The sequence below is a fragment of the Festucalex cinctus genome, unplaced genomic scaffold (genome assembly GCF_051991245.1).
Source record: "Festucalex cinctus isolate MCC-2025b unplaced genomic scaffold, RoL_Fcin_1.0 HiC_scaffold_92, whole genome shotgun sequence".
NCBI classification, from domain to species: domain Eukaryota; kingdom Metazoa; phylum Chordata; class Actinopteri; order Syngnathiformes; family Syngnathidae; genus Festucalex; species Festucalex cinctus.
Window position 1 is genome coordinate 51950 of NW_027520339.1, and position 12122 is coordinate 64071.

The 12122-nt window shown below is 35.0% G+C and overlaps 2 long non-coding RNA genes across 2 annotated transcripts; one reads left to right on the plus strand and one right to left on the minus strand.

Moving 5' to 3' along the window:
• Nucleotides 1-2250: 2250 nt before the first annotated feature.
• Nucleotides 2251-6546, minus strand: LOC144011349 (uncharacterized). The gene is made up of 3 exons (XR_013281694.1): nt 6286-6546; nt 5789-5940; nt 2251-4751 (listed from the first exon to the last, which is right to left on the minus strand). It is a non-coding gene; the product is annotated as an uncharacterized LOC144011349 (long non-coding RNA).
• On the plus strand, nt 6412-11242 carry LOC144011350 (uncharacterized). The gene is made up of 3 exons (XR_013281695.1): nt 6412-7053; nt 7398-7549; nt 8593-11242. It is a non-coding gene; the product is annotated as an uncharacterized LOC144011350 (long non-coding RNA).
• Nucleotides 11243-12122: the final 880 nt, after the last annotated feature.

A 12122-nucleotide genomic window follows, 5' to 3' on the forward strand; every position in this document is an offset into this window, starting at 1 on the left:
TTAATGACTTCCTGATGTCATTTAATGAAGATTAATGACCCCTTAATGAAGATGGATGATGTGTAGGTGGTGTTCCTACCTGTTTTTGCAGATATCATGGCTGACCCGGGTTCAAATGCTAATTGTTTGGTTAACTTCCGGATCCGGTGCACGCCCCCTAGATTGAGTGAATAATAATGAGATTGAATGACGTGATCGGAGGGAGTGGTTTAGTATGGGTAAAACCGCCGGGGGAAAAGTACTAGCCATTTCTATTATGGTGAAGGGGGAAAAGTATGCGCAAACACGGCTCAAAGATTGTATTTTTAGAGGTTGTAAAACAAGAAGTATAAGGTAAGGTTAAACTGTGATACGGTGGTTGGTATTATGAAATTAAAAAACATGAAGTTATACATTATATGTAAAAATGTTGTAAGAGTCGTTCGTGACTGCTGGGGTTGAATCTGAAAATAAACGGATAAAACTATATAATTTCCCCTTACTGATATAGTTACTATCTGACATTTTTGTTCAATATTTCTGTGAGTAGGGGGAAGCATATGCAGTCAAAGATTCATGGGGAGGTCAAATGTATGTCTGTGCTTGTGTGTGCGTACGCGCATGTATGGCTGCATGGGGGTCAAAGAAGTGTGAGGACAGACGGGCGGCTGAAGAAGTGTGAGGTTAGACGGTGGCTATAATGTTGTTAGTTTGAAAAGACAACGCTTCCTAAAATATATTACAAAAATATGCATCTACTTAGATCTGATTCTATTTATAATGATAATTTTATGTAGAAATTGGTGAAAAGCCATCATCAGCGATAGTCTCCTTACCCCTGCGAGGACAGGGGTTGCTGGTCATAAAATTAAATTAGGCTGAAGAAGAACGGATACGCAGCTAATTGCGAGGGGCCATTTTTGGTCTGAGAAAGGCGATTGTTCAATATTCCTGTGAGTAGGGGGAAGCAGAGGCAGTCAAAGATTCACGGGGAGGTCAAATGTATGTCTGAGGGGCCTGTGTATGCGTGTGTGCGTTTGCATGAGAGCTGAACAGTGTAAGATTAAACGGTAACTGTAATGTTGGTTTTCAAGAAGAGATTTCCAAAACTGCTTCTTTAAAAAAACATCTACACAGATATCCATTTATGATAGTTTTATGCAGCAACCGTTAGTTGAAACATCCTAGCTAACATTTTCTCAAGGATTTGAAAAGTGGTGACAAGTGAAAACTAATTAAGCTTACCTATAGGCGTAACGGTGTGTGGCTTTGAGTCCATCACATACATGCTCTGCATAGAGCATATATGCGTAGCAGCGAGGTATGCGTAGCAGAAAGGGGAGATGTCCCTACACTCGTGAGAATTTTCTGAGGCTTGTTGGAGACACTAGGACTCTGTCACAGTTTGAGTGTGTGTGTTTCAATGACCATAATTGTTGGGGGGCTGGTGGATATGAGCGAGGGGGTTGGTTAGACGTCTGCCAGCGTGCTCTCCTTGGGATATTTTCTCAAATACTAAAACCCAAATGCCAGTCCTCTGAACCGAATGACCAGTTGTCTAAACACATTGAATAAATGTAACCCCTCATTTTCCAATGCCATAAAAACATTTTACATGAAGACACAATTCACAAATTGCTCTCATGCGATACAAAATGTTTACCACAAGTCAACAATATTTGAACACAACGGACTTAACTGGCGTTCACACAACAACTCAAAAATTGAATACACTTGTTGCTAATGATGTGACCACACCTATAAACTCAAGTTCAGAGTGTACAGTTTGCTGGAGAGTCCAAACAAGCGCAATGGATAGAGGCAGAGCCAGAGGAAGAGGAATTAGAGGAGGGAGAGGAGCAGGTCGAGCAATGCAAAAGTTATAAAATAGTAACATGGAATGGTAAGGGTATTCGTAAACACGAAAATAAAAATAATAATTTAACCATCTTATTACAGTCTTTCTCAATTGCTAATACACATTTCTTGAAACCTGTACCCATTTTCTCAAAACCTTAAACACAAACACAAAAATTCAAACAATTTTCACAAAAGCCGTGACTTTTCACTTCAAAACCTATTATCCGGTATTCAAATCCGAACAATATATTCAGATCATACACACAGTAAGTCCAAATATATTCACCATGAGAGCATTTGTTAGACACGACATAAAATAATCTAACACAGAGCATCCAGGGTAGGTAGTCAACAGAGGTTTATTTTACATGCATGAACAAACATAGTTTTTGGCACTAGACAAATTACTAACCAAGTTAAAATTATGGTGAATTCAAATGAAATAGAAAGGGTGTATGAAAATAAATTCCTTGGAGTAGTTATTGATGATAAATTATGTTGGAAGCCACATGTAGAAAATGTTAAAAGGAAAATGTCAAAAATCATCGGGATACTCTATAAAACTAAGGATGTCCTGAACATGAACTCATTATATATATTATATAGTTCATTATTATTACCATATTTGACCTATTGTGTGGAAATCTGGGGGACTGCATATAAAACAAACACTAACTCTGTTTTCAATTTGCAAAAAAGAGCCATAAGGATTATTAATCGTTCAAAATATACAGAATCAACACATCCATTATTTATCAAATTAAATACAATGACATTTTATGACTTGGTTGAGTTTAAAATAGCACAAATAATGTACAAAGTATATAACAATCTACTCTGCTATATTACTCAGACATTGTTTGAAAATAGACACAGTCCTTATGATATAAGGGGTACAAGTGTGTACAAAAAACCCAAAACAAGAACAAATATTAAGCAAAGGTGTGTTTCTGTAAAAGGTGTTAATTTGTGGAATAATCTGGGAATTGACTTGAAAAGATGTGACTCACTTGTTGAGTTAAAAAAAAAATGTTTAAATGCAAAGTAAAAAAAAATTACTTTTGTCAAATAAGAGCATGAAAATTGTATATAATGAGTATGAGTATATGATTTATAAATGTATTATGGTATATGTTTAGGAATTTTATGTATATATGTTGCTGGATAATGCACGCATCATTTTATTTTTAAAAATATTAACCTAGTATTGTATCAATAATGAAATAAGTTTAAATGTATAATGTATGAGGGGTAGGACTAAATAAGTTAACTTCTTCCTACTCCCTTTTGAACATGTAAACTATGATGAGTTTGTTTTTTGTTTTTTCTTTTCTTCTTTTCTTTTTTAACTTTTGTTTCTTTGCTGTTTGTTTTTATGTTCAATAATTCAATCAAAAAACGTGATAGCGTCAAAATGGGTACTTTTAACAAAAAAACATGCATTAGTCTTAGGGCAAAATAATTTAGGAATAGTGTGAAATGTGTTTAAGTTTTATCCAAAAAGAGTGGATGAGTTTTGAGAATTGGGTCTAAGCCTGAACCGTGTGTAAGGTTTGGTCAAAAAAGTGTTTCATTCCAGAAATTAGTCTCGGAAACTGAGAATTTGCTTCATCGAACGGGGTTTGGTGTTTTAGCAACTGATAAAAACTGTTAAGTCAAAAGCGGACATGACAATACAATAACCACACATAACAAAATCAGAACAACCCTATCTCAATTGTAAATAATACATTCAAATATTCACACCAACTTCTAGGCCGTGGGGTGAACCCCAAAAAAGTGCCTAGAAAATGAGTTTCGCTCCACTGTCTGGGCACTACTTGTTCAATGCATTTTTTGATAGATAATACCCTTCTGAACTTTGGGTTAAAAGTTCACCCAATGTTTTCCTGCCCCAATTTTGTCACAAGCCAGAAATGCATATATAGGTAAATAAAAAACGAACATCTTGTGCTACAGTTTTTGGTTGTAAAACGTCTTACATTAAATTTGGCAACAGAAAATCATTCCCAGATGTTATAAATACATGTACCTAACATCAGAAACAAGTATTGGTGGTTTGGTGCAATCATGTGAATTTAGATAATTAAATATATTAAATTTGTGCCAAAAAAAACAAAAAACGCTTCAACTAGAAGTGAAACCAGCACACGGATGTTACATTTAGCTATGTTTATGTTTCATATATGAAAACAATTCACAACCTATTACGTAATGAAAGGTACACAAGAAGCAGCATACATCGGCCAAAAATACTACCATGCACCACAAACCTGGAACAAGGCAAAATGGACTAGATGGAAATAGATGCATTCAGAGCCCAGATTATTATAACATATAGAATATTTATTAAAGTATCAGATTGTGTCATCACAGCATGTCATTTATACCCCCCGTCCCCTACCCAAAAAATATTAATAAAAAAAAATAATAATAATAAAATAAAAATCAAATGTGCATTCACAATAAAACCTTTGGAACTTCATTGGAACAGCTCTCTTTTATTTTTTTGGCAGACCAATTTAACAAAGGTCTGTGTTGTGGAAAAATGGAATACAGACATTTTGATTTTTGCTTGAAAAGTGTTAAAATGGAGAGTTAACATCTTGATAATGAAACAAACAAAATGGCAGATTTTACATAGATTTTACAGCCCTGCACTGTAAAGTGTCCTCGTATGCCCTGTGATTTTCCAACCTGATGTTGTACCAGCCATGTGTTAGTGTCACTTTCTTGGCTTACATCAGTAGACTCAGTAGTTGATGTATCTGATGAGTGAGGTACCCTGTCTAAAAGTTTGTCAGTTGTTGATAATGTCTCTACAAAAACCATTTCAGAGTTGTTGCTGGAAAGGGGTGTGAAAAACCAGCTGGGGGAAATCACACCTCAATCTTCGTTTCAGTATATCCTGCCTGAAATAGAAAATTGAAGGGAAAGATGAGCACAAGATACACATATTCACATCACATTAGGGCTGCTCTATTATGGAAAAAAATAATCATCACAATTATTTTGGTAATAATTGAAATCAAGATTATTCTAAACAATTATATTTTGTTCAAATCAAGAAAATATTTCAACATTTGAAAATAAGACAATCACAATCATATGAAACTATAATTATGTAAGTTGCTTTTGGATCCAACAAAATTTTTAATATATTATTATTATTATTATTATTATTATGACGTTAGCAAAAATTTGAAGTTGGGGTGCAGTGTGTGTGTGTGCAGTAAGCTAGTTTTGACATGGGTGTGTGGTAAAATAACTCGTGTGGGCGTGCCACAACTCAAAATTAGTATTATTAGTGCTGCAGCTATCGAATATTTTGGTATTTGGATATCCTACTGAAAATTCTAGTGAATAATCGTATATTTGGATAGAAATACAAATATACCTATAGGCCTATATACTTTCTTGGTCAAAGAACAATTATAAATACAGAAGACAAAAAAAACACATTTGCATGTAATAATTAACAACCAACTGGTTTTCATTTTTAGAGAATCAATTGTATTTATTTATTTATTTTTAACTTAAATTGAGCTTGTCAGAAAACTATTTTTCTCTGAAACAGTGAGATTTTAGACAAATCTCTCCCCATAGATTTCATAAATGTGTTTCAATGTGAAGATTTATATGTTACCTGTAGTCTGAAGCATCAAGATCCCCGTGTTTATTAACACTGTTCACAAACCCCTTAGCTTGTCCATTCTCATCACATCTTTGTCAACTATAATCCTTTGACGGATTACTTGTTCACAAAAAGAATTTGTAGCTCTCTAAAACACACACACACTCACTTAATATGTGCAGAGTCATGCTTTCTAATTAATGCTGTCTCGAAATGTAAACAGAATACAAGTGACATATTGCTGACCAATGCTTTACTTTTGAAATGTGTAATTTGAGCAAAGTGACAATGAAATAGTGCAATGTAACAACTCACATTTGTTCGTCCCTGGTTGCTGTTGACTTTAAGAACCTTGTGTAATCTCTGAAACAAAACTGCACCTCCATTGTGACACAGTCTTTTGTCTTGAATATGCAGAAGAATGGAACAGTCTTTCTTCATCTCAGCGGCCTGCAGCAACCAACCCGCTTTTAGACAAAAAAGAATTACATTATAAGTGTTATTGTCACATCACCTCTTTACAGTATATGCACATCACAGATTTAAGTAAAGTAAAGTGTTTGTTGAGGTTGATGAGAGAGAGTTTGGGGGAAAAGGGGGTGTGTAGCTGTGACTATATTATGACTCTGATGGGCACAGGTAACTCGAGTTTGGTAACAACTGTTGGATTCACTCGATAAATCATTCAGCAGCTCGCGTTTTTACTAAACTATAGCCTTAAAACTTAACCTAGCAAAAAATTATTTTCAGCCCTATACTAAATATCGGTCACATTAATAACAGAAATGGGCACGCGTGTGTGTAGCACATACCTGCTGACAATGTTTCTGCTTTGGCGAGATGATCCCTCTTCCGTGTGCCTTCCAATCCCAGACGAGTCTACTTTGAAATTTATTTTTACAAATGATGCAGATGGCTGGAAGAACGGGGCCAGCTGAAGCGATGGGGAAACCTGAACGGGAACGAAGTTTTTTCACCACTTTCTTTCTAACTTTTTTTCTCCTTTCGCTCTCCGACGTTGTGGTCGCCATTTTTGTTATGCGGTTGCTATGGTGAGGAGAAAGCAGCAGCTACATGATTGGCTCATGTGACCTAAATCACACCACTACCGACCTAATGGCACTACGCCCACACGAGAGATCACTGCGCCTCATCGCAAAATAGTGCCGGGGTTTCACCACCGAAAACACAAAATTGGCAGGTTTTCAGAGGGTGAACTCCACGGATTCGTACTTACTACTAATAAATCTATTTTATGAAGTAAAGATTATTTTGTGCCCCTGGTAGTGGAGCGAAACTGAACGATCAGGTAGCTGCTGCTTTCTCCTCACCATAGCAACCGCATAACAAAAATGGCGACCACAACGTCGGAGAGCGAAGAAGAGCGAAAGGAGAAAAAAGTTAAAAAGAAAGTGGTGAAAAAACTTCGTTCCCGTTCAGGTTTGCCCATCGCTTCAGCTGGCCCCGTCCTTCCAGCCATCTGCATCATTTGTAAAAATAAATTTCAAACTATACTCGTCTGGTATCGGAAGGAACACGGAAGAGGGATCATCTCGACAAAGCAGAAACATTGTCAGCAGGTATGTGCTACACACACACGTGCCCATTTCTGTTATTAATGTGACCAATATTTAGTATAGGGTTGAAAATAATTTGTTGCTAGGTTAAGTTTTAAGGCTATAGTTTAGTAAAAACACGAGCAGCTGAATGATTTATCGAGTGAATCCAACAGTGGTTACCAAACTCGGGTTACCTGTGCCCATCAGTCATAATAGAGAGGCACAGCTACACCCTCCCTTTCCCCCAAAATCTCTCTCATCAACCTCAACAAACACTTTACTTTACTTAAATCTGTGATGTGCATATACTGTAAAGAGGTGATGTGACAATAACACTTATAATGTAATTCTTTTTTGTCTAAAAGCGGGTTGGTTGCTGCAGGCCGCTGAGATGAAGAAAGACTGTTCCATTCTTCTGCATATTCAAGACAAAAGACTGTGTCACAATGGAGGTGCAGTTTTGTTTCAGAGATTACACAAGGTTCTTAAAGTCAACAGCAACCAGGGACGAACAAATGTGAGTTGTTACATTGCACTATTTCATTGTCACTTTGCTCAAATTACACATTTCAAAAGTAAAGCATTGGTCAGCAATATGTCACTTGTATTCTGTTTACATTTCGAGACAGCATTAATTAGAAAGCATGACTCTGCACATATTAAGTGAGTGTGTGTGTGTTTTAGAGAGCTACAAATTCTTTTTGTGAACAAGTAATCCGTCAAAGGATTATAGTTGACAAAGATGTGATGAGAATGGACAAGCTAAGGGGTTTGTGAACAGTGTTAATAAACACGGGGATCTTGATACTTCAGACTACAGGTAACATATAAATCTTCACATTGAAACACATTTATGAAATCTATGGGGAGAGATTTGTCTAAAATCTCACTGTTTCAGAGAAAAATAGTTTTCTGACAAGCTCAATTTAAGTTAAAAATAAATAAATAAATACAATTGATTCTCTAAAAATGAAAACCAGTTGGTTGTTAATTATTACATGCAAATGTGTTTTTTTTGTCTTCTGTATTTATAATTGTTCTTTGACCAAGAAAGTATATAGGCCTATAGGTATATTTGTATTTCTATCCAAATATACGATTATTCACTAGAATTTTCAGTAGGATATCCAAATACCAAAATATTCGATAGCTGCAGCACTAATAATACTAATTTTGAGTTGTGGCACGCCCACACGAGTTATTTTACCACACACCCATGTCAAAACTAGCTTACTGCACACACACACACTGCACCCCAACTTCAAATTTTTGCTAACGTCATAATAATAATAATAATAATAATAATAATAATATATTAAAAATTTTGTTGGATCCAAAAGCAACTTACATAATTATAGTTTCATATGATTGTGATTGTCTTATTTTCAAATGTTGAAATATTTTCTTGATTTGAACAAAATATAATTGTTTAGAATAATCTTGATTTCAATTATTACCAAAATAATTGTGATGATTATTTTTTTCCATAATAGAGCAGCCCTAATGTGATGTGAATATGTGTATCTTGTGCTCATCTTTCCCTTCAATTTTCTATTTCAGGCAGGATATACTGAAACGAAGATTGAGGTGTGATTTCCCCGAGCTGGTTTTTCACACCCCTTTCCAGCAACAACTCTGAAATGGTTTTTGTAGAGACATTATCAACAACTGACAAACTTTTAGACAGGGTACCTCACTCATCAGATACATCAACTACTGAGTCTACTGATGTAAGCCAAGAAAGTGACACTAACACATGGCTGGTACAACATCAGGTTGGAAAATCACAGGGCATACGAGGACACTTTACAGTGCAGGGCTGTAAAATCTATGTAAAATCTGCCATTTTGTTTGTTTCATTATCAAGATGTTAACTCTCCATTTTAACACTTTTCAAGCAAAAATCAAAATGTCTGTATTCCATTTTTCCACAACACAGACCTTTGTTAAATTGGTCTGCCAAAAAAATAAAAGAGAGCTGTTCCAATGAAGTTCCAAAGGTTTTATTGTGAATGCACATTTGATTTTTATTTTATTATTATTATTTTTTTTTATTAATATTTTTTGGGTAGGGGACGGGGGGTATAAATGACATGCTGTGATGACACAATCTGATACTTTAATAAATATTCTATATGTTATAATAATCTGGGCTCTGAATGCATCTATTTCCATCTAGTCCATTTTGCCTTGTTCCAGGTTTGTGGTGCATGGTAGTATTTTTGGCCGATGTATGCTGCTTCTTGTGTACCTTTCATTACGTAATAGGTTGTGAATTGTTTTCATATATGAAACATAAACATAGCTAAATGTAACATCCGTGTGCTGGTTTCACTTCTAGTTGAAGCGTTTTTTGTTTTTTTTGGCACAAATTTAATATATTTAATTATCTAAATTCACATGATTGCACCAAACCACCAATACTTGTTTCTGATGTTAGGTACATGTATTTATAACATCTGGGAATGATTTTCTGTTGCCAAATTTAATGTAAGACGTTTTACAACCAAAAACTGTAGCACAAGATGTTCGTTTTTTATTTACCTATATATGCATTTCTGGCTTGTGACAAAATTGGGGCAGGAAAACATTGGGTGAACTTTTAACCCAAAGTTCAGAAGGGTATTATCTATCAAAAAATGCATTGAACAAGTAGTGCCCAGACAGTGGAGCGAAACTCATTTTCTAGGCACTTTTTTGGGGTTCACCCCACGGCCTAGAAGTTGGTGTGAATATTTGAATGTATTATTTACAATTGAGATAGGGTTGTTCTGATTTTGTTATGTGTGGTTATTGTATTGTCATGTCCGCTTTTGACTTAACAGTTTTTATCAGTTGCTAAAACACCAAACCCCGTTCGATGAAGCAAATTCTCAGTTTCCGAGACTAATTTCTGGAATGAAACACTTTTTTGACCAAACCTTACACACGGTTCAGGCTTAGACCCAATTCTCAAAACTCATCCACTCTTTTTGGATAAAACTTAAACACATTTCACACTATTCCTAAATTATTTTGCCCTAAGACTAATGCATGTTTTTTTGTTAAAAGTACCCATTTTGACGCTATCACGTTTTTTGATTGAATTATTGAACATAAAAACAAACAGCAAAGAAACAAAAGTTAAAAAAGAAAAGAAGAAAAGAAAAAACAAAAAACAAACTCATCATAGTTTACATGTTCAAAAGGGAGTAGGAAGAAGTTAACTTATTTAGTCCTACCCCTCATACATTATACATTTAAACTTATTTCATTATTGATACAATACTAGGTTAATATTTTTAAAAATAAAATGATGCGTGCATTATCCAGCAACATATATACATAAAATTCCTAAACATATACCATAATACATTTATAAATCATATACTCATACTCATTATATACAATTTTCATGCTCTTATTTGACAAAAGTAATTTTTTTTTACTTTGCATTTAAACATTTTTTTTTTAACTCAACAAGTGAGTCACATCTTTTCAAGTCAATTCCCAGATTATTCCACAAATTAACACCTTTTACAGAAACACACCTTTGCTTAATATTTGTTCTTGTTTTGGGTTTTTTGTACACACTTGTACCCCTTATATCATAAGGACTGTGTCTATTTTCAAACAATGTCTGAGTAATATAGCAGAGTAGATTGTTATATACTTTGTACATTATTTGTGCTATTTTAAACTCAACCAAGTCATAAAATGTCATTGTATTTAATTTGATAAATAATGGATGTGTTGATTCTGTATATTTTGAACGATTAATAATCCTTATGGCTCTTTTTTGCAAATTGAAAACAGAGTTAGTGTTTGTTTTATATGCAGTCCCCCAGATTTCCACACAATAGGTCAAATATGGTAATAATAATGAACTATATAATATATATAATGAGTTCATGTTCAGGACATCCTTAGTTTTATAGAGTATCCCGATGATTTTTGACATTTTCCTTTTAACATTTTCTACATGTGGCTTCCAACATAATTTATCATCAATAACTACTCCAAGGAATTTATTTTCATACACCCTTTCTATTTCATTTGAATTCACCATAATTTTAACTTGGTTAGTAATTTGTCTAGTGCCAAAAACTATGTTTGTTCATGCATGTAAAATAAACCTCTGTTGACTACCTACCCTGGATGCTCTGTGTTAGATTATTTTATGTCGTGTCTAACAAATGCTCTCATGGTGAATATATTTGGACTTACTGTGTGTATGATCTGAATATATTGTTCGGATTTGAATACCGGATAATAGGTTTTGAAGTGAAAAGTCACGGCTTTTGTGAAAATTGTTTGAATTTTTGTGTTTGTGTTTAAGGTTTTGAGAAAATGGGTACAGGTTTCAAGAAATGTGTATTAGCAATTGAGAAAGACTGTAATAAGATGGTTAAATTATTATTTTTATTTTCGTGTTTACGAATACCCTTACCATTCCATGTTACTATTTTATAACTTTTGCATTGCTCGACCTGCTCCTCTCCCTCCTCTAATTCCTCTTCCTCTGGCTCTGCCTCTATCCATTGCGCTTGTTTGGACTCTCCAGCAAACTGTACACTCTGAACTTGAGTTTATAGGTGTGGTCACATCATTAGCAACAAGTGTATTCAATTTTTGAGTTGTTGTGTGAACGCCAGTTAAGTCCGTTGTGTTCAAATATTGTTGACTTGTGGTAAACATTTTGTATCGCATGAGAGCAATTTGTGAATTGTGTCTTCATGTAAAATGTTTTTATGGCATTGGAAAATGAGGGGTTACATTTATTCAATGTGTTTAGACAACTGGTCATTCGGTTCAGAGGACTGGCATTTGGGTTTTAGTATTTGAGAAAATATCCCAAGGAGAGCACGCTGGCAGACGTCTAACCAACCCCCTCGCTCATATCCACCAGCCCCCCAACAATTATGGTCATTGAAACACACACACTCAAACTGTGACAGAGTCCTAGTGTCTCCAACAAGCCTCAGAAAATTCTCACGAGTGTAGGGACATCTCCCCTTTCTGCTACGCATACCTCGCTGCTACGCATATATGCTCTATGCAGAGCATGTATGTGATGGACTCAAAGCCACACACCGTTACGCCTATAGGTA